This window comes from Thermobia domestica, chromosome 5 (assembly GCF_964235325.1).
Source record: "Thermobia domestica chromosome 5, izTheDome1.hap1.1, whole genome shotgun sequence".
NCBI lineage: Eukaryota > Metazoa > Arthropoda > Insecta > Zygentoma > Lepismatidae > Thermobia > Thermobia domestica.
Window position 1 is genome coordinate 166033081 of NC_137458.1, and position 23643 is coordinate 166056723.

At 36.3% G+C, this 23643-nt stretch overlaps 1 protein-coding gene across 2 annotated transcripts in view; it reads left to right on the plus strand.

Annotated features, from left to right (window-relative positions):
• LOC145686246 (phosphonopyruvate decarboxylase-like) overlaps positions 1–23643 on the plus strand; it is a 178008-nt gene that overhangs the window by 77158 nt on the left and 77207 nt on the right. Inside the window, exon 1 of one of the 2 annotated variants that reach the window (XM_081759355.1) lies at positions 12024–12156. The exons of the other annotated variant lie outside the window; for it this stretch is intronic. The gene's annotated coding sequence lies outside the window, so the exon portion shown is untranslated. Of the gene's footprint in view, positions 1–12023; positions 12157–23643 lie in introns of those variants that run through there. 2 annotated transcript variants of the gene reach the window in all.

Sequence of the window (23643 nt, forward strand, 5' to 3'; positions counted from 1 at the left end):
CAGGCAGGGCCATCGCATGGGTTGTAAGCGCCCGGGGCAAGAAACAATCAGAGTTCATTCTGTACTCCTTGATTTAAATATGGAAAGTAATATCATAATGTAAGATAAAATAAATTAGAATTAATATGTCAATTATTTTTTTAAAGTGAATAGCTTTTGTAGTTAAAACAAAAGTTAATGAAAACATGGTTTTGAATTATTGAAATCGAGTGCTATTCTTGTTTATTTTAAACTTGATACACATCAACATAGTAATAGCATACAAATAGCAATACAAATATTAAGTTCCTAGATTTTAAAAAAAAAAAAAAAACTCTTCTCACAGAGGGCTGGAGAGAGTCCCAGTTGAATAATCCTGGACAATGTTTTACTTAATGGTAATTTTTAAGTTCAATTCTCTATCGGGAGTCCTTCAAGGATCTAATCTAGGTCCCCTGTTGTTTCTTCTTGTTATTAATGATATTCCTCTGTGTATTAAAACCTCTCAAATTCTTCTTTTTGCCGACAGTCTCAAATTATACTCCAAAGTAAGTTCAATTGATGACTGCGTGAAACTTTAATAGAATCTACAAAGAGTTCAAATATGATGTAATAAGAATAAATTAGTCCTGAACTTGTCCAAATGTAAAGCTGTATTTTTCACGATTAAAGAAAATTCAATTAACTTTACCTATACAATAAGTGACACTTCCTTGTCTACCCCAAATACTACCAAAGCTCTAGGAGTTACATTTGATAGCAAATTAATCTTTGCTCAATACGTTGACGCAATAACGAGTAGTGCATATAGAAACGTAGGTTTAATTTATAGGATAGGGCAGGATTTCTACAAAGAATCAACATTTATAAAGTTGTATTTTTTGTACGTAAGATCAAAATTAGAATACAGTTGTATTGTTTAGACATCAAATGTTACTAAATGCTCTGATAAAATAGAAAATATACGTTTATTTTTTTTAAAAATGCTTGCATACAAGAAAACCAGTTTCTATCTAAAGTATGTCTCCTATCAAAACATAGTAACGAATTTTAGTTTTCAAACATTAGAAAAAAGAGATGCGTGTTTGATCTGTTGTTTTTACATAATTTATTAAACGGTAAAATTGACTGTCCACAATTAGTTTCAGAAGTATTAGTATGTGCCCCAATAGGTAAGACTAGAACAACAAATACTGGGACATTCTGTTGTAGAAAACCAAGAACTAAGGAATTACATAAGTCTCCTCTGTGGAGAATCTGTGCTTAATATAATGAAATAATTATATTTCATGTAGTAGATATATTTTTAATATGTCCAAAAAGAAGTTCAAAACAATCGTCAAGCAATAACTTCTGCATAATTGAACGACGTATATATATTCGTGTATGTACGCGTATAATAGTGTATGTTAGATAATTATGTACACGACGCTATAACTGGACATTAAGCCTATTGTGTTGTCCTTATGAAATAAATAAATAAATTTTACTTAGCCGTGGCCTGATTATTAAAATATCTGAATTAACATTTTTTTTATAAATCATTTACCAACATAATCTGAATTCTTTGAATTTTGTTGATTTGTCGTCCCGGTGCCCCTTTTGGTCGCGGCGCTCGGGGCAATCGCCCCGGTCGCCCCGCCCACCCGACGGTCCTGATTACAGGTAACTGAGGGCAAGGATTTTAGACCGCGTCCTTAAGGAATGAACTGTCGCGAACAGGCAAGTACGAAGGAGTTTATTTTGGGGGTTCAATGCTTTTCAAGGGATTCAGATTCAATATGAGGATAAATTATATTAAAATTTGTAAAATCATCCCTAAAATTAAACTAAATTTACAATAAAGTCGAGATTTCTGGGGTTCCGAACCCCCAGGACCAATCCTCTGGCCTCGGATATACATATATTATGTAGTCTATTAGCTACTGCATCATTTTGTCAGAAAGTGAATACTATTTGGAGTGATTTATTCGGACTGGTTTAGGCATGCGAGTGATTTATGAACTTGGTGCATCAGACATTTCATTACAAGTTGTTTGTGCATAATTTTTAGGACTCTCTGTAGCACCCAGAGAAGAAGACAAACAACATAGATATAATACACGTCAGCAGAATAAAAAAATGTCAATTTAGATCTTAGCACCGAATGAGATGTCTTTTAGCGCCATATAAATTTATTTTTTCCCGATAATATTTTGAAAACTACCCTTAAGAATTATCTTAAAGTACGTAATTTTGTTCAGCTTGATGTTATCTATTGTCTGATATATGTGTCATCCTTAAACGACATTTTAGTTAAACAGAAATTAAAGTTTTAAAGTTAATCGTACGTTTAGCTTATATTTTAATAACCATTTCACTTACCCTAATTTGTGCATTGCTCCCTTGCTAGTATCATTATGGGAAAGCTCGATCATAATATACTTCAAGGTCACTTTTATTTTAACAGATTGCGTGGTTGTTGTACAGTATCATTTTTTAGGATTACAAAATATAACGTTTTCCTCAAAAACTACGCATGAGCTTTTGCACTCAGCCATGTTGATCAATTGAATGAAATCCATCGATTGTTATATGTCTAACTTTTGGACTTTTTTTTGGTTAAACGCTAATTATGTGGCGGAATTAGATAATTTGGCTCATTGATAAAGCTCAAAATTCATTTCGAGATATTAAAGCGTTCACCTCTGGTGCATGGGGTCCTTAGTTCGGTCGCAGCTCTCACCTAGTGTACTTCGTGGTGGACAGACACCGTGTGTGGGGGTTTTCTTGGAATTCTCCCACTGTCTTCATTCCAACATCTTCATTTCTCATCATCATCATCTCCTTTAGCATAGCCAACATAACTGTGGGACGTGGCTAAAGATTTCATTTCATTTCTCATTTCGAAATATTGTGTAGGTATATCACGTTTGTGTTAATAGAGGAGTTTTGAATAGTATTTCCGTAGTCCAATCAATCAACAAAAGGAATTGAAGCAACTATGACAATATGACTTGAAGGAGAGAAAACATAAAAGTAGCTTGTTTTCGAGTTTTAAATAATATTGTTAGTAAAGTTCTGAAATTTGAATAGAGAACAAAAACAGGAATGGGCACGGTGAAAAAAGCGACGAATGACAACTACGAGATGGTTCGTTCGTAGTTGGTTGGTTGGTTCGAACAGAAAAAAAAAAAATAGAAAGTGTTAAGAATAATGGGAGAGAAATTAATAATATTTGGGATAATTAAAAAGAGAAAAAATAAACTGGTTAGAAATAAAATTGTATTCTAAGTAACGTGATAGAAAGTATGACGGAAGGGAAAACAAGGAAAGATGCTACAATTATGTTAAACCGGATAACTTATGCGTGAAAACGAAACGTTTATGGTTTAACTACAGTGCATGAAAGCTTATGAATTTGTTCAGGGGCAGCGGTGAATATATGTCTAGCTAGATAAAGTAGGGAGCTGCCTAGCAGTTCCAATTATTAGCCTACAATTTCCGGTGGGAACTCATGTGACTCGTATTCCAAATTGTAGATCCTTATCTCAAATAGCCTTGCTAGTGAAAGAGACGCTAATTCTAATCTCACCAACCAAGTAGGAGGAGTAGCAATTTATTTAAGAGATGGCTTCACCATTGACTATATTGTTATTAACGTAGATAATTTCTGCTATGAGGGGGAATTTGAAGTAGTTGCAATTTCATTTCCTAGCGCGAAAACAATTGTGGTATCAATTTATCGAACACCAGATACGGATGTCAATGTCTTTCTTGCACGCTGGGAAGACCTTACTAACTACTTAAGTAAGCATGATAAATATAAAATATTATATCTGGGGGATGTAAATATCAATGTTTTAGTTGATACTCCTACCAAGAATTATTTTTCTGATATACTTAGATCATATAACTTTTATTTTCTAAATGATCAGCCAACAAGAAAGGAAGCTTGTTTAGATAACATTATTACAAATGTATATAGAAATGATTTATCGTGTGGTGTAGTACAGTGCTCATTGTCAGATCACGATGGCCTATGGGTGTTATACCCCTTTGTCAAACACAATAATACTAGGGTGGTGACCAAGAGTTTTCGAGTACTGAGTTTAGATAATATCTGTAGTTTAAGACATAAATTAAAAGAAATTGACTGGCAGCAAATATTCTTCAGATGTAAAAATGTAGTAGAAGCGTGTGAATTTTTTATGTATAATTTAACACGATGCCTAAACGAATGCTGTCCAAGAAAATTTAAATGCTATAACTTATCTACAAACAAATTACAGCAAAATGTTAGTAACTGGTACACTCCAGAACTAGCAGAGCTTCGTAAGGTTGTCATTGCTTGGTATAATAGGGCTAAATCGGGCTGTCCTGTGGGAAAAGAAAAATACATCAGAGCTAAAAGACGCTACAGAAAGGAAATAAGTGCGGCAAAAATTAAGGCAAACGACAATTTTATTGTAAACCATACAAATAAATGTAAAGCAGGGTGGACAATTATAAACAGGGAAATAGGGGTACGAAAAGAAAATGACTCAATATCAATATCCCCTGACACTTTTAATGAATTCTTTGTAAGTAGTGCTAAGTATGTAAATGGTAATACAAGCAGTATCTCTAAGTCCGCAGAAAACGATGTTATAGACTTCAAAAGTATTCTAAGTTCATGTAGAAATCAAACTAGTAACTTGACATTTAAATGGACAAACGTAACACCTGAAGCAATTTTGTCAGTGGTTCGTAAGTTTAAGACATCTGGTAGCGAGGATTATTATGGGTTTACTAATAGTACAATTAAAAATATTATAGACGTAATAGTGGAACCCCTTACACACTTAATTAATTGGATACTAGTAGAAGGAGTGTTCCCAGATTGTCTTAAGATTGCGGTTACTATTCCCATACATAAAAAAGGGGACAAAAACTGTCCCAGCAACTACAGACCAATATCTCTCGTACCAATTGTATCAAAAATTATTGAACATTGCATGAAAGAACAACTAACTCTGTACTTTGAAAATAACAATCTCATTAACTGTGCACAATATGGGTTTCGGAAAGGTATGTCCACAACTAAAGCTGTTGAAAAAGTTGTATCTGAGGTAATTGATGCCTTTGAAAACAGTTCATTCGCTTGCGCAACATTATTAGATTTAAGTAAGGCTTTTGATACTGTTTCACATGAAATACTGATTCAGAAATTACAGTATTATGGGATCAGAGGAACTGAGCTCTTATTGATCAGGTCTTATCTAGAAAGTAGAAAACAAGTTGTGTGTGTACAAAATAAACAGTCAAACGTACTTGAAATATTAACAGGAGTGCCACAGGGAAGTGTCATTGGACCTTTTCTATTTCTGGTATACATTAACGATTTACCTGACTACTTATTAGAAACCACTGTTATGTATGCCGATGACACTACATTTATAACGAAAGATAATAATATAAACGCAATACACACGAAAAATAATAAAGCAATAGATAAATCTACTGATTGGCTGTTTCACAATAAATTAAATTTGAACCATAATAAAACAGAGAAGTTATACTTTCATCTCAGCAGCTCCACAACTGATACAAAAGACTGCTCCTCAGTTAATCTATTAGGGATATACTTAGATACGAAATTAAACTGGAATGTGCATACTATGCAACTTTGTAAAAAATTATCAAGGGCAGTATATGTGTTACGTAAATTGAAAATATCTGTAAGTAAAAGTCTATTAATCACTGCATATTATGCTTTCTTTCACTCTCATCTGTCGTATGGCATACTATTATGGGGTAATTCTTCCGGAGCACAAACAGTATTTAAGTGGCAAAAAAGAGCGATAAGAACGATAACAGGAATTCCAGAGAGAGAATCATGTAGACATTTTTTCAAAGATTTTGAAATAATGACCATCCCGTCCATGTACATATTATCGTGCCTTATTTATATCAAAGAAAACTGTACAAATTATGTTACTCGAAGTAGTGTTCACTCACACAATACAAGGCGCAAAAATGAAATAAATATTCCCCATGTACGGCTGTGCAAAACTCAAAATAGTTATAAATATATAGGGATGAAATTGTATAATCTGTTGCCACCTAGAGTGAGAGAAATGGAGATTAAAAATTTTAAATGTTTTTGTAAAAAGTGGCTCTTAGAAAAGTGTATATATAGTATTTCAGAATTTACGGAAGAAATTTCAGTATTAGAATAGAAAAGTAGTACTAGGTAAAATATAAAATATTGTATTGATTAATTAAAATTGTAAATATTATATGTACGCAAACTTAAATTTTGACGTTGTCTATTACAACATCATGTTGTTTAACGACAATAAATAATTCTTATTCTTATTCTTATTCTTATTCTTATTCTTATTCTTATTCTTATAAGTATATTACATAAATGTTTGTCCCCCTTTAATTGTAATTTAATGACATTTTTGCATCTCTTAACTGTCCCACATTTTTTTTTCATACGTTCAGAAAGTTCTTGCAGGGCATGATCGAAATTTACAACCACCTGGAATTTAGATTTTCTTAGTTCACAACAGCTTCTATTCCTGACATCAATATATCATGATTAATAGAAACTGTGATATAATCTAGATTGTGTTCACAAACGAAGGTTAAGATGATGAACCAAATCATTCTTAAACCTAAGACAGTTTCTCTAATGAAAAAATCGCATATAAAAACAGTTTAAAAGTGTCCAACACTATCATTTCTTTTATTTATTAAAATAATGGAAAAAATCGTTTCAAAGTGAAAATTAAAAAGAATAACGTAAACGTAAGTAGAATGGGAAAAGCGTAAGATCTGTCAACCCTAATTGGAAGTGCTGTATCTAGAACTGTATTATAGCGTAATGACTTATGCTGAAAATCTGCACGTGTTTACCGTAGCTTACTTAGAATAAAATGTTTACAATGCAACAGCATTTCTTCATAGCCTACATATTATATATAGCACGTGCACAAACAAGTACTGTCTTCGCAATAATCATGTATCTACTACAAGTTGTAAATTAAGCATTCTAGGCCTACTTACAGCTATCAAGGCCAAACTCAAAAATAAATTCCGATGGGATGTATCTTATTTATTTCTTAAAATGAAAAGCAAACAAACAAACAAACTAGAAACTTACTTAGAATGTAGTTTTATACAGTGCAAATTTGAAATATTTTTGTAGGGTTTCCCTTACAACGTTATCTTTAGATAAGTCTTGGATACTCTAAACCTTTCTCTTTCCTCCTATTTTCTGAGTAACGTGTCAGAATTAGCGTTACATTTTGAAGAGGCACGGTGATGCAGAAACGCTTCAATTCGACAGTGAAACTTGCCACTACAATGCATATTCAACACAAGCTTACAGTCACAATGCGATGAGCCATCGACTCGGTTCGGTTCGACTCAGGTGAGCCATCGGCTCGGTTGGGCTCAGCTCAAGTGAGTCATCGGTTCGAGCCGGCTCGGTTGGGCTCAGCTCAGGTGAGCCATCGACTCGGTTGGCGTGAGCCATCGGCTCGGCTCGGTTCAGTCCAATTTAGCCAAGGTCTCGAGCTGGCTCGGTTGGTTGAGCTGTTAGCTCGGCTCACTTCCTGGGTCGGCTCGGTGGCGACTGAGCCGTGAGCCGAGCCGCTCGAGCCGTTGACAACACTATCATCATGAAGTCTGTTTCCAACAAGAAGTATTTATTTTAAATAATATAGTTATGACAGATTTTGCCGCACGTATTCCACATATGGTAGATCCGGCTGCAACCACTTATCGTTGCTGCTCTTTAATTCAGAACCTGAATAAAAACAAAAGAAGAACCTCCCAACAACCACTCCATTGCCTGGGTATGTATCTTCTCTTTTATGTAGGACTGCGTCAATATAAACAAATGAAAAACAACAACATCATTCTGTCCTGTTAAGTAAGCCAGCATGTCCCAAATGTACACAGGTAAGGCCAGGGGCGGATCCAGGGGGGAGAGGAGGAAACGTTCTTACTTTATATATATATTTGGTCTAGGAATTAATTCGTGCGGGTGGACAAGAGATGGCGCAACGAACGGAGCGTCCCACAGTTCCGTGTATCCACACATGTGTTGCAAACCCCTGTCATCGCGTATCGTTCGTAGTATAGGGCAGTGGATTAAAGCGTCAACAACACCAGTTTGTAGTTAAGTGAACATGGCGCAATTTGTGCCTGATAAAGTGTTTTTGCGGGGTGTCCTGCTGCATTACTTTAACATGCAGAAAAGTGCGACTGAAAGTCATCGTATTTTGGTGGAAGTGTATGGTGACCATGCTCTAGCTGAGCGAACGTGTCAGAAGTGGTTTGCACGGTTTAGAAGTGGTGATTTCGGCTTGGCAGACCAAGAGCGAGCTGGACAGCCAAAAAAATTTCAAGACGAAGAATTGACAGCATTGCTCGAGCAGGATTCGTGTCAAACGCAGGAACAACTTGCAGCAGCATTAGGCGTTGATCAAACAACAGTCTCCAAACGCTTATAAGCCATGGGAATGATTCAAAAGATGTCACATTGGTTCCACATGAATTGAAAGACAGAGACGTTGAAAGACGAAAAACCATTTGCGAATTGCTGCTTCAACGACAGAGCAGAAAGGGGTTTCTGCATCGAATTATTACGGGTGATGAGAAGTGGATCCATTACGAGAACCCTAAACGAAAAAAGGCCTGGGTGAAACCAGGTGAACCAGGTCCATCACAACCAAAACGAGATATTCACTGTGCAAAGGTTATGCTGTGCATATGGTGGGATATGAAAGGTGTGGTGTACTATGAGCTGCTGCAACCGGGTGAAACTATGAATGGAGAACGTTATCGACGACAATTAATGCGTTTGAAGCAAGCTCTGGCCAGAACACGACCAGAATGGGAGAACAGACATGATAAACTTATTGTTCAACATGATAACGCTCGCCCACATGTCGCAAAGCCGGTCAAAACCTATTTAGAAAATGTCGGATGGGAAGTTTTACCCCACCCGCCGTATTCACCAGACGTTGCTCCTTCGGACTACTACTTGTTCGATTGCATGAACAACGATTTGATTGGACAGCGGTTTACTTCTTCAGAAGATATCGAAACATGGGTCTCTGACTGGATTGCTTCCAAGGATGAGGACTTCTTTCGCCACGGAATCCGTACATTGCCTGACAGATGGGCGAAAGTGGTGGCTAGCGATAGACAATATTTTTCTTAAGGTATTTATGTATTTTGTGTTTGTACTACAGCTTCAATGTGTGCGTACCAACCGCACGAATTAATTCCTAGACCAAATAAATAAAATCTATCCCAGAGTTTGGAGCCCTGAAAAGTTGCATTATGACAACCCACCGCCCCCCCCCCCCAGAAGTCGGACCTGGATCCGCCCCTGGGTAAGGCATTCCGATTGAAATGTTAAATGAGTATATTTTTCACCAGAAAAAAACGTGGATAATTTGTGACCCATCATGCTCCTCCCCAGGCGAATATAACAAAAAAAAAAGCTTCGTAGCGATTAATTTTGATAAAGATGTGTCTATCTACAAATTTTGGTAACTCTAGGTCAATTCTTTATGTCAAACCTGATGACAGACACACATTATTTTATTATTATTATTAAGGATCTCAGAAAGGCTGTTGATGATACAAACTAGGGATGGCCAAAATTTTCTGCAATACGGATTCTGGAAAATTTATTTTCCGGAATCGGAAATTTCACTTTCTGGAATTCAGATAAAATCCGGAATTTAGAAAATTCCGGGATTTTTTCCGAAATCAGTTTTTCCGAATTCCGGAATTTTTCCGATTTTACTTTCTGGATTCCGGAAGGTAAAAATTCCGAAATTGGCCATCCGTAATACAAACCAATATCAACTAGACACAAAACGACCAAATTTCAATAATTTTGTAGCATCTCGTTTTAAAATTAGACGAATGGGAGTAAATATTTTTGAATCGTTTCGCTAATATCGTAGATATTCGTGGCAACAAAATAAGACATTGTGTCATATGTTAAAAATGGAGGAATGGTTACTAAATGCGATGATCTGTATACAGATCCTTCCAAAATACTCAACGAAAATATGAATGAAATATACGTATAGGACTCAGATTTACGCCCAGTAAAAATATAATAATAATAATAATAATAATAATAATAATAATAATAATAATAATAATAATAATAATAATAATAATAATAATAATAATAATAATAATAATAATAATACAGTTTGCTACCTGAAAGATTAAACTTGTCTTTGGGTTAGTTTAATTCTCCTGATATTGGTAATCTGGGTAATAGAGAACACTACTCGATTCTAAAGGGTCATTTAAGAGAGGCAAATTGCTATCTTAATTCAATGAAATATCAAGGTTTTGCCCGAGTTGTGTTAAAAATTAAAACCACCCGTAACTCAGGGATCATAGGAGTGCACAATATAATATTTCGCACGTTTTCATACTAGGTGAAGTTTTATCACCGTGCCAAGTTTGATCCCAATTTGGTAAGTTTGGTCTAGAGATTTTTGATTTCGAAAATATGACGAAAGATTTGACCGCTCATAACTCGAGAATTGTAAGCTTGCACAACATAATACACGCTCATAAAGCAGGTTAAGGTATACCACCATAGTAACTTTGGTCCAGATCGGATGAGTTTAGCTGGACTCGTATGATATGTGCAGGGTGTTTCAAAACAACACCTACAACGGTAGGGAGGTGATTCCTGACACCAAGATAAGACAAAATGTATAGACCAACTTGGGTACACAAATGCTTCCTTTCGGAGGTTTAGGCTGCCGAAATCATGGAAAATAGGACTTTAAAGGCACATAACTAAAAAAAAAAAAAAAAAAAAAAAAAAAAAAAAAAAAAAAAACTGGTACCTAACGTAGTCGGGTCAGGACTCCACTTAGGAACTAGTAAGTGCTTCATCCAAATATCTATGTTTCAGAGTCCTTCGGTACTTCCGCAACAATTTGTATAGAGGTAGTTGGTGAGTACTTCAAATTATAAGCCCGCAGCCAAACTCCATCTATAAATACTGTTGCGGAAGTACCGTAGGATTTTGAAACATGGATTTTTGGATAGCGCACTTATTACTTCCTAAGGGAAGTCTTGACCCGACTTCGGTAGGTACCATACTTTTGGAGCTATGGACCTTTAAAGTTCAATTTTTCATGATTTCGGCAGCCTATAACTCTGAAAGGGAGCATTTGCGCACCCAAGTTGGTCTATATTTTATGTTTTATTTTGGTGTCAGGAATCATCTCCCAAACGTTGTCGGTGTTGTTTTGAAACACCCTGTGTATATATATTTAATGCAACTATTCAAGAACTTCGTAATACATAATCCTGCAGCTAGTGACATCTATTAGCGTCAGGCAGACAAATGGTAACGCATGTAACACCATCTATTAGTGTAACTGTATACTATTAGGAGTAGTCGTGACGCACTGAGACGTTTGCCATAAGCAGCAACGTAAATACGCTAGTTGTCGCCCGCGGCAAAAAACTCGCCTTAGCGCTCCTCTAACCAACGAAACCAAAACGCTCCCCAAAATATTTGCCCAATTTTGCGCCCTCCTAATCCAGCGCCCGGTGCATAAGACCCATTCCCTTCCCCCCACCTCCCGTAGGTACATCACTGGCCGTAAAGGATTCTCATTGTTTCCATTGTCTTTCTACAATCGGCAATACAAATCTCTTAAGCACACTATAACATTCAAGGATAGCTTAACGCATAGATTGACATGTTTATGGTCAGGATTTCAGCATGAAATATTTTCATTTAACACATAGTAACGCGTCCTAACATTAAAAAAATAATCCTTAGACTGTTTACATGACAACGTAAATATCACTTGTTACGAAAACAATATAGCTCATTGGCAACACTGAGTCCAAAGTTAATCCTACACGACAAGCTAAAGACATTAGGAAGGAGCAGAATATTGTTCAAACAATGTAAGTATTGGTTACATCTACTACGGCCAATTACGTCACCATAGAATGCGATTATTCATCTGTTTCGATCGGCTGCCAGATAAGATAGCCTTCACATGTTTCAAGTGCTGAGCGTAATAAACACAATACAAAAAAAGAGCCATAAATCCTGTTCACTTTCAGCATTACGTGTGATAGGAGTGGACGTGCATTACTGTTGCTCCCAAGGAACCTAAAGCAAATAATGTAAGCATAGAAAAAATAAGAATATATATGATTAATATAATTACCAATACTATAGGCGTGCGTATAAAAAATTGATATGCCCAGAAACAAAAGTTTAACATCGATTTCAAGAATAAAAATTCTTTAAATTGAAAGAAAGAAAGAAAGAAAATCTACGTACGTAATCTCTTGCACATTTTTTTCTTCCCACGGTGAATAAATTAAAAATTATCTTTTTAGTACTAGAAGTAATATAATTATGATAGATAATTAAATTGCTATTATAATGATCTTATTATCTTCCATTATATCTTTACTTTTCATTTTTGTATTGTATCCGTAATGTTAATTCAGATATAGAGAAAGTTGTTACGCATGCCTATAGTGAAGGTTAATATATTACAAGTGTTACTGGTTTATAAGATATTATTTGAATAAATATATCAGTGTTATATTTTGTAAATATATGATGTCTGCTTGCTGAAAAAGTGAAAAAATACTTACAAGTAATGAATGCTTGTAACATGATTCATAATTCATGTCCTATTTCTGGTACAAAACTTTAATCTTGGTTTTGCTTTATTTTGTTTTTGCCTTCAGGTGTCCTATGTTTAGAAACAGACACGGCGAACTAGAAAATAAGCGGATAGGCTATTTTCAGTTTGTCAATTTTCCTATTGCATTCCCAGCTATTATTTGTTTTTCGTTTCTCGTAGGGTTTCCAGATCTTACATTTTTTGCTACATTTTGCATCATACGTTTTCACTTTCCCTGTCAACTTTGTTTCTTTTTTAAAAAAAAATCAGAAATAATAGTTCTGAGCACTTAAAATATTTTATAAGCTAGTGGAAAAATAAAGAAACAAGTAAACAAATGGAGGAATTGAATTTTCACATAATAATCAACAATGCAACCTAATAATGCATTCGGATAGAAAATGCTCTTATTTTATATGTAACCGGCGCGGCGCCCCAATCTTATCTTTAAGAATAGTTCGGTTCTAGCGTCTTAACCTTTTGTTTGTCAACGCCGTCTCGACCATTTCGCAGTTTCGATCGATGGGATGTACGACCTTCTCGATAATAACAAAATTTCCTAGTTTCAAGTTAAAATTATTCTAAGTTACTTTACTGTGTGATACATGCATGTGTTTGTTATATGTAAATTTTCAGTATTGCATATTCCTGAAAGATATTTAGCTTCTCTGAAAAAAAAAAAAAAAAATGAAAACTCTGTACTTAGTTTCATGAACAAAGTTAATGGTAACTCCTGATAAATTCAAGATAGGTACATGTTTGGCCGATATTCGGATCATTGATGTTTAAGGTGTTTGTTTTGTGTTGATAGTGTGACTAGACATTCAACAATTATACATGGGCAATACTTGACGTCCATAAGTGCTTAAGTGATACAATAGAAGTGTTGAAACAAATTGGTTATTAAAATTAAATTCGTAGTTTCTGAGGTAAGTGACATTGAAACTTGCCTTGAAAGTGAACCTAAAACAAGAATGCTAGTTATTTAGTTTTTAAATTATTTTAATTATGTACGCCGACTTAATTAATACTACATCCACAGTTTTTTCAGGAATATCAAAACTTTGCTAAGCTCTCCTCCCTGGTCTAATGGATAGCGCGTGTACATTTGGTAGACATGATTCCCAGTTCGATTTCCTGTAGAAGATCACAAAATGTTAATTTCACAGTCATTCACGTTGATTAATCGTCAATCTTTTTAGTCTAAAGAGCATACGTACCGTGAGATATTAAACTTTTTTTTAACGTTGTGTACCTTAGAACATAGAATAGGTTTACCCATCAGCCTGGTAAATAACATAGGATATTAGTGCTACGATATAAATCTGGAGGGAAGAGGGTAAAACTTTATTCGTCTGATACAAAATGCGTAAATATTTTTATTCAGAGGCGCCATTTTTGGCTCTAGGGAAGCAATCCCCTCCGAGTTTAGTTACGAATGGAAAATGTGAAACTATATTCATAACAGCAAATCTTGTCCCCTTTCCCAGACAAAATCTCAAAGGACACTGCTGTTTCAATCCAATATTTATAATCACTTAAACTTTATTAATTGGGACCCACGTTACATTAATTGTGAATTAATTAAGAAAATATAGAAACTAATGTAAACTTCGATAGTGTGTTGATTAGAATTTAGATATACGTAATATCAACATCTTTGGCTTTTTCAGTGGGGATGGGAAGTATCAGATGATCTCCCGCCAACTCTAACTTCAGGTTCCATAACTACAATGGGAGGAATCAAATATTTCGCTCGCTTCTATACTGCATGGCACCATTGCATTAGTTTGAATTTTAACAGCCAGCACTGTTTATTCGTAAGAGTGTTGGTTGAACTTTACAACGCGTATAGATCTATCCGTACTTCTTTTTCTTAAATCTTAAAATGAAAAATGAAATGAAATCTTTAAGTTTAACGTCCCACAGTTATGCCGGTGAGGCTAAAGGAGACGGTGATAATGAGAAATGAGTGAAATGGTGGAATGTAGAAAGTGGGAGGAAACGGTAGAACCCCGAGAAAACCCACGAGCACGGTGTTTGTCCACCACAAAGTCCACACGGCGCGAGCTGGGATTGAACCAGGGACCCCAAGCACCGGAGGTGAACGCTCTACCATTGAGCCACCGCGCCCCCTAATTCTCAAATCTTAAATAAAATAACTTGATAGTGTAAAGGTTGTAAGCTCAAAATACTAAATCTACAATAGCATTGCGAAAGTTTCAAACACAAACTTCAAGTAGTTATTCTTTTGTTTATTTAGTTAATTATGCAATATATATTTTTAAAAGTATTTGGTATATTAATTTCCAAATAAAATTAATCAATTTAATTTGTTCTAATAAACGTAACTTAGACTAGGGATACGCATGAGACGAGTCGAGACAGGATTTTCCTGACAAAATTCGAGTCAAGACACGGCTCTTCCAATAGAGAAATGTACATTTTTCGAGTCGAGACATCACTTTTACAGCACATTTTCGAGACGAGACAGCCACAAATCTTGTCTCGTGCGCATCCCTAACTTAGACCTACTTCGTGTTTCTTGATGTTCGTTTGTTTCTTTGGTTCACTAATAGTTAATATATATATATATATATATATATATATATATATATATATATATATATATATATATATATATATATATATATATATATAAAACGGAGATTATATGAAACGTGAGTTAACCAAACTACATGTACTCTAAATGGAACCAGAGATACCACGCGTCAAAAGTGAACGCTCTAGCACTGAACCACCTCGGCCCCAGAAATACATTCTGTTTTGGTATTTGCTTATAGCAATAACATACGGATCTTATGTAGTATGCGAAGCAGACACATTGATATAGAAATACAGAAATCAGTTCATGATCCAAAATGCTTACTTCCTTATGAATGTTTGACCTTGACTGATAGCTCTGATATTTCTTCCTTTACTGTACTTTCTGTGTTAACTTAGACAAGGAAACATGTGGAGGAATATGAATGACATACCTGCACCCATTAATCTTATCTATATAGTCTATAAACCAAAAAATGTTCTGGACTTTAGATAGGGGCTTTCACGATTACGTATCATGACGTATAAACATTAACACTTTTTCAATTTTAAAATTCAGGGTTGCAAGCTATTATTAAAATATTAGTAAATTAAATTGGAATAATATTTTTTGCCGCTCATATAGGGAATCGCTATAGAACATAACCGTGTTCGTACAATTTTATTTTGCTGGCACTTAAATTAATATAAGAATGGAGTTTCGTTTCACATTCTGATACTACGGTAAACGTCTAAACTGCGAATTCAGTACTGAAACCAGAAAGCAAACCTACTACATCAACAATTTTTGATTACAATAGGTGGATACAGTCAGGGATCGAACCTGTATTCCTTACCTCTGGTGTGTGGTTCGATCCCCGGCCAAGAAAGTTTGTGGTGGACAATATCGTGTCCGTGGATTTTCTCGGGGGTACTCCCGTTTCCTTCCACATTTTATTCCACCAAATCTTCCATCATCATTCAATTGCCTTAATCATCCGTCTTCCTTATCCTCAAGAGCATAACGTGGGACATTAAACTGAAAGATTTCGAACCTATTGTTCCACCACTTATGGTTACCTACAATAGAGGAATAGAGGTAGAGGTAAAACTTACTGTTGGGACGCTGAATGCATATCAGAAATGCGTTGTTCACTATATTTTACATTTTTTACTCTATTGATGATCAATATTAAAAGTGGAATTAGTAGTATACTTCTACCACGTCTGGTTGCAATAAAGGAATAAAGATCAAAGGAAATATATTTTTACAGTGGGCCTACTAACCTTATATTAGAAAACCGATTCTGTATTGCCGTTTTACACCATTGTAATCAGTGTTAAAACCGGAAATTGTAAACGTCCACCACTTCAATTTCATATACAAGGATAAAGGTAGAAATGAAAGTTATTTTCTTAGAACGCTAGCTGATTCCGAAAGACATCTCCTCGATATATCTTAATCGTTAGTGATCTATATCAGGGGTCTTCAACACATGGTCCTTGGGCCAGAGATAGCCCGCAGAGCTCTTTATTGCGGCCCTTGTCCTTAACACAAAAACCCGATTAAGTCAAAATAGGTGGTAGCATCTTACAATGCTAAATACTGTTAGGGTTGCCTCGTCTCGAAAGTCATATCTCGTCCTTGAAAGCGTATCTATTTCTATTGGATGAACTCTACTTCCTCGTCTCGTAATATGAATGCAAATGCTATCTTTGTTTGTTCACTAAATCGATTCTAGAAACCACTTGTTGCTATGTATTACCGTTTTTAGTCTATGACGATTAACGTTGAAGAAAGAAACGATTGATTTTTTATCACTTCCGGTTGGAATAGAGAGTTAATTGAGGAGTTGAATTCTATTCCTGGGAAGCTGAATCGATTCGAAAAAAGCACTTACCAATATATTTTACTACTTTTGCTCTATGGAGGTCAATATTGAAATCGAAAATACTAGTAAATTTCTTCCAGTTTTGGTTTCAGTGGAGAGTTACTTATGGAAATGGTATATTTTCTGGAGACGTTCAATCCATTCAAAAAAAAAAAAAAAACTATTACCGGTTTTGTTTTATGTCGATCAACGTTGAGACCAAAAAAAAAAATATTTCTACGGCTTCTTTCAGGTTGAATAGAAAGTTAACGGAGGAGATGAAACTATTCTTGGGATGCTGAATCGATTCCAGGAAACCACTTCTCAATATCTCTTATCGTTTTTGCTTTGATACCTGTCGACGGACGGACGGACGGACGGACGGACATAGGCTTTCTATAAGACTTCTGACATTTATACATAGCATAGTTTGGACGTCGAAAAACTAAGATTCTATACACTGACTGTTATATATTTCACATAGACGAGATTATATGGAGTGTAAAGATATATTTACATAAGACGAAAATGTTTGGTTAACCATATTTTGTGCTATATATTCTTAATTATATTGTGTGCTATCGTCTTGCTAATGTCGTACTGAAAAGCTAGATGAGGATATATTTCTGTACCAGTTACGTCTTAATAGGTGGCGTGGTATCATACAGAATCAATTTTTATGGAGATAGGTTTACCAAAACTCCTTTATATACATTTGCTCTGTCCACGTGTCCATCCGTTCGGAACATAAGAACTTTCAATAACTACTTGATACATTATCATCAAGTGTGGTCAGAATGTATAAGTCAAAAATTACGAATGAGTTCGTTGGTGGATGTAATGTTCAAACCGAAACTGTTAAAAATCAACCATTTCCAGTTTTTATGTTGATCACTATATAGCAAGTACGGTCCCAGGAATACATTTCCTTTCCATCCTTAACTCTCTAGTAAACCCATAGCGGAAATTGATAGAAATCCACAACTTCTGGTTTCAATATTGATCTATATATACAACAAAAACAATAAGATATACAAAGAAGCGCTTTTTTTGGAATCAATTTAACGTTTCACAATACGTATTGTCTTCTCTTTCAACCTTCTATTCAAACTGGAAGTGGCAGGAATCAACCATTTCCAGTTTTAACGTTGATCGCTAGAGGGTAAAAACGATGCTAGAAGAGTTGTTTTCTGCAATCAATTAAGTAAGCGTCCTAAAAATACAAGGTCTGTATGATAAGTAATGAGACTCGCCGCGCCGCGGCGCGCGTGTCGCTGGAGCGGGTTTGTCGGTGATGGAGGATGTAGGGGGGGGGGGTCCGAGCAAAGCAACGCACCGCGCGTCAGTTGGCTCCGAGCCTTAGTGGAGCGCGGACAAGCCTTGGACAAAGCCCTTGTGAACATTCTTGTCACGGCGGAAAATCAACAAACATGGAGGGTTCCATCGAACAGCGTTATGCGATCAAATTTTGCGTTCGCCTGGGGAAAACGGCTACTCAGACGCTTTCTCTCATCACGGAGGCCTACAAAGAGGAAGCCCTATCCAAAGCCCAGGTGTTTCGTTGGCACAGTGCGTTCCGGAACGGCCGGGAAAGCGTTGAGGATCTGGAGAGGGCTGGACGCCCGACAACAGTGACTACGGACGAAACTGTGGCAAAAGTGAGGGATCTCCTGAACTCAGACCGTCGATTATCGTTGAGATTGATTGCTGATGAACTCGATATGAACCACACAACAGTGCACAAGATTGTGACGGAACAATTGGGAATGAGAAAAATCTGTGCGAAACTGGTGCCGCGAGTGTTGACTGACGAACAAAAGCAACGACGTGTTGATTGTTGTCAGGAACTGTTGAACCTCATGAACAGTGACCCTAACTTTGAAGATGACGTCATAACAGGTGACGAGTCGTGGGTGTTCCAGTACGACCCTGAAACGAAACGTCAAAGCGCGGAGTGGCACACTCCTGCGTCCCCGCGCCCCAAGAAGGCCAGAATGTCGAAGTCAAAGGTGAAAACAATGTTGATTGTTTTTTTTTGACAATGTGGGGGTGGTCCACAAGGAGTTTGTACCCCAAGGACAAGCCGTCAACGCCGCCTTCTACAAACAAGTCCTTGAGAGACTGCACAGGAGCGTCAAGCGGAAAAGACCGGCGATCGCTAGCCGGTGGAAGTTGCATCACGACAATGCCCCTGCCCACACCGCCTTCTTAGTGACCTCCTTTTTGACCCGGATTGGGGTGGAAGTCCTTCCACAACCACCCTACAGCCCAGATGTGAGCCCGGCCGACTTCTTCCTCTTCCCGAAGCTGAAGCCACGCTTGAAAGGAACCCGTTTTGCAGACGTCACAGCCATCCAAGCAGCCGTGACCACATTTCTAAAGGACATGCCGGCTGCTGACTTCCAGGGGGCGTTTGCAGCGTGGAAACATCGATTGCAGAAGTGCATCGACGCAAGAGGAGAGTACTTCGAAAGCTTTTAAGTCCCTGTACAGATCAGATCAATAAAACAATGTTTCCAGACCTGGTCTCATTACTTATCATACAAACCCTGTATATTCGACCTCCACTCTAATCTCTTTACTAGAAAAAGAAGTGCTAGAAATCTACTACAAGTTTTACACTCACGTATATAATTTTGTGAAACTCAGTAAGGTCTATCGATTGGTGTACGCCATATCTTTGGACATTTTCTCCGTCCAAACGATAAAAGTATTGTACATTTTTTTTTATTAAATGCAAAATTGTGTATAATTTAATAATAGGATACACAATTCTGTGTAATTAGTTAGAGATAAATGGCCCATTCCTTTGTATATACCAAACTTTTGTCAATCATCATTCCAAGTGTTCTGTCATGATTGGCAGTTTTCTTCTCATTCCATGTTTTCCTTTCACCATATCAGTCCCTTAGAATTCAAAATCTTTTTAAGTACTAACCTAACCTGTTTCTCACCTGAAAGACAAAGAAGTTAATTGTCAATCATAGATTTATATTTTAACATATATCCAAAAGGGAATACTAGATGTATGGATGTAAACATGTTAAGATGTCGATGATTATGTCTAGATTTGGATTTGGCTTCAGTATAAGTCCAGTATCGGGTTACTAAAGAAGTTTACCTAATTGATGTATATAGGTTGGATTAAAATAGTGGCACCACTATTCTTACGTCAGAGGATTGTGTCCCAGCATTATAAGATTTCCATATGTGATAAAGGAATGTGAGGAGATGAAGTGTGGCGAGTGTCAACAATTTTGTTATTCAGTCAAAATCAATGGTAAAGTAGAGAATGAAAGTGGAAGACCCACAACAGTACTTTCGGAAAGACGAACAACGTGTGTGCAGGCCCGGACTGGCAGGCTGGATACCTGGCAATCGCCAGGGACCCCCAAGCCCAGGCGGACCCAGTGCTGATAAGTAAAAAAAAAAAAAAAAGAGAGAGAGAGAGATTAACGCCGAATGCTGAACATAGAAATAAAGTGGTATTAAAAGAAAAAAAAACATCAATTTTAAGTTCTTGAAACCATTTGCTTGATTTTAGATACTTAAAATTTTCTGGATTACATTGTGTGAAAAAGAATATTTTACAAAGGTCTTAAAGCCCATCTGAAAGCTAACAATCCTATTATAATTTACACTCATTGTATGGGCCGTTTTAAATTTAGTAGTGGCTGACTCAACTATCAAATGTCCTGAAGCAGAAAGTGTGTTTGGCCTTGTAGAGGAATCTGAAACTTTCTTGAAACATTCATACAAGAAGATATCTGTATGGGAAAAAGAGGCAAAGAAGCGTCACTCAGGGTCAGAAAAATTGTACAGATTACAGAAGATAGGTGCTACATGAAGGTGGAGCAAATAAGGCAGGCACGTAGCCAGAATTTCGCAATAGGGGGGGGGTCCGTCACGAAATACTGTGGTTATCAAACCAGGGGCTCGATCATTATAAACTATTTTATTGGCAACATATATTCGTTCGTTTAGCCAGGATTTCGTAATGGGGGGGGGGGGAGACATGAAATACTGCGGTCACACACCAGGAGATCAATCAATCTAATATGGCAACATGCACATATTAGTTTGTTAGGACAATAAAATGAGGATATGTTAGTAATTATTTTAATAAAAAAACTATGAAGAAATCCTGAGTAAAAGAATATAAAAGAGTATTGATAAAGATATAGTTTTACGAGTTCATTCCAACTCGGTCCTACTTGTCTTCTTTCTTCTTCTTTTTCTTATCTTCGTTTAATGCCGTTAAGGATAAGAACGAGATCTCTTTCGGGAGTAAAGACATTCTATAAAATGGATGTGTTGCCGCGAAATTCAAGATGGCTCATATTATTGGTGATTCTGGGTATTTCTACCTGAGAGTCTGTCTTATCGAACCGGTTTATCGATCGTCATTTGTAGTCCATAGGATTAGCATGGAGATAGATGGAATTCTGAATGTTTCGTTACAATAATATCCATTTTCAACTTGACCCTCCTCCCGTTTCCTCCACACAAAGCTCCTCATAAGAAAGAGTAACCAAACGTTTGGTGTAGCTTTATATTTTCAACGCTGATTAATCTTTTTATCGTTTCTTTTTGTTTCATCCTTCCTTAATATTTTTCACTTATTATCCGAAAGGGGGGGGGGGGTCCGGACTTCCCGGCCCCACCCCTTGGCTACGTACTTGCATAAGAGCCTTCACCTTCAAGCCATTGTTGATTTTGATTTAAAACAAGACGAATTTCAGTCAAGTAAGCTTGCAAACTTCTTTTCAGTTTTATTAGAACTTATCAATGGAAATTTTGATTGCAAAACTACATTTACAGCCCGAAATTTGATTTGGGAATGGAGTAAATTTGAAAATTTGTTTCTAGCATTTGTTTTGTTGGATCTTTGTTCTTTGACGTCACCTGTGTCAGTGTTTCATCAAAGCAAAACACTAGATTACTCAAAAGCATGGCATTTGGTAAATACGTTGTTTAGTCATGTAAGCAAAAAAAGAACAGCTGACAACTTTGAAAGCTTGATAAAGAAAGTACGTACATCACGTTAATTCGATTTTTTTTAAACCATGACGTCAAAATGTAAACAGAAACTTCTCTTCGAGAAAACAGAATCCGACAAAGGAAAAAAAAAAAAAACTGAGTGTTGAACTCTCTGAAGATGAAAGTAGGCGAATTTCTCCGATCCTAAAATTGAAAACAATACATTTCAATTTTTTTGATTCGGCTATAAACAGCATTTTTGATAACTTTGTCCCAAACAAGGGTATTTTGATTAACTGCTCTTGGTTAAACCCCCCAAAATATGATGAGATTCTAATCAACGAAGAAATCCCTAAAAATGTGTTTCAGAAAGTCTGCGCACTCACGAAATGCAGTAGATCAAAACTTATACAGGAAGTGAAGCAGTTTGCCATATATTACTCCATATTTTTGCAAATTGAAAACCTCTCCAAGGCAAAGGCAGATGATGAAAACAGTAAAGATGATAATGCCGAACAATGCGATGAACTTCTACATGAGTACCACAGCCAAAAAAGGAAGTGCTCAAAATGTTTATCGTGTGTATTCAAAATTGTGAATGAGTTTTCTTCCCATCAGGCCTCTTTCCAAATTTGTATTCAACATTAAAATATATCATGATTCTGCCCAATACGCAAGTAACTTGCGAGAAGGTTTTTTCCAAACGAAAAATTGTGAAGAATCGCTTACGGTCGGTCCTCCATGACCAACGAGATGCTCTCTCCTCTAATGCTTATTGCAGTTGAAAGAGACTTTGTTTTCAAATATTGACAAAAATCTGATGATTGATGAAATAGCCAAATCAAGCGACGAACTGAAATTGAAGTTAACGTGAAAAGTATTAATGTTCTAATATTGTATTGATTCTTGATCAGTTTTGTGTTTCTAGAAAATGTGTATCTTACCTTTTTGAAACTTGCAGTTATGGAAATATAGCCTGTGCTATGTAACTATAATCCATTAATAGGCTGAATAGAATAATATCACACTTATATTTTACGTATGTATGATTTCTTTGGTGTGTAAGAAAATTATAATTATTTTAAATATAACATTTTAAACTTTGGTTGTGAGTCTGGTTTTAGTGGACAGAAACGGATCATTACAGAAAGTTACTAGTTCATTTACATTTTTCGAACAGTGATTTAGAATTTAAATGTAAAATGACGTTACAAACAGTTTCTTTGGGGGGGGGGAAGGGAGCAAGCTGCTACCAGCGCCAGGGGCCCTCGACGTAGCCAGTCCGGGCCTACATGTGTGGATCAAGATTAAAATGGCATGTGGGTGCAATGCACAACAATGTTCTCAGGGACTTCGTGACAATCTTTTCGCCAAAACGAAGAAACCACTTCGCGGGAAGCAGAACAGCAAGAGAAACCGTCATTCATACCATACAGCGGTCCTTGCAAGACATCAACGAAAATTGATGCGCTGATGGTGTTCAACATCTTCTACATGTGTGATAGAAGATGATAGAGACGGGAGACGATTACACTCATAGAATGTAACTTTTGTGCATAAAGCCAAGTAAGAATTAT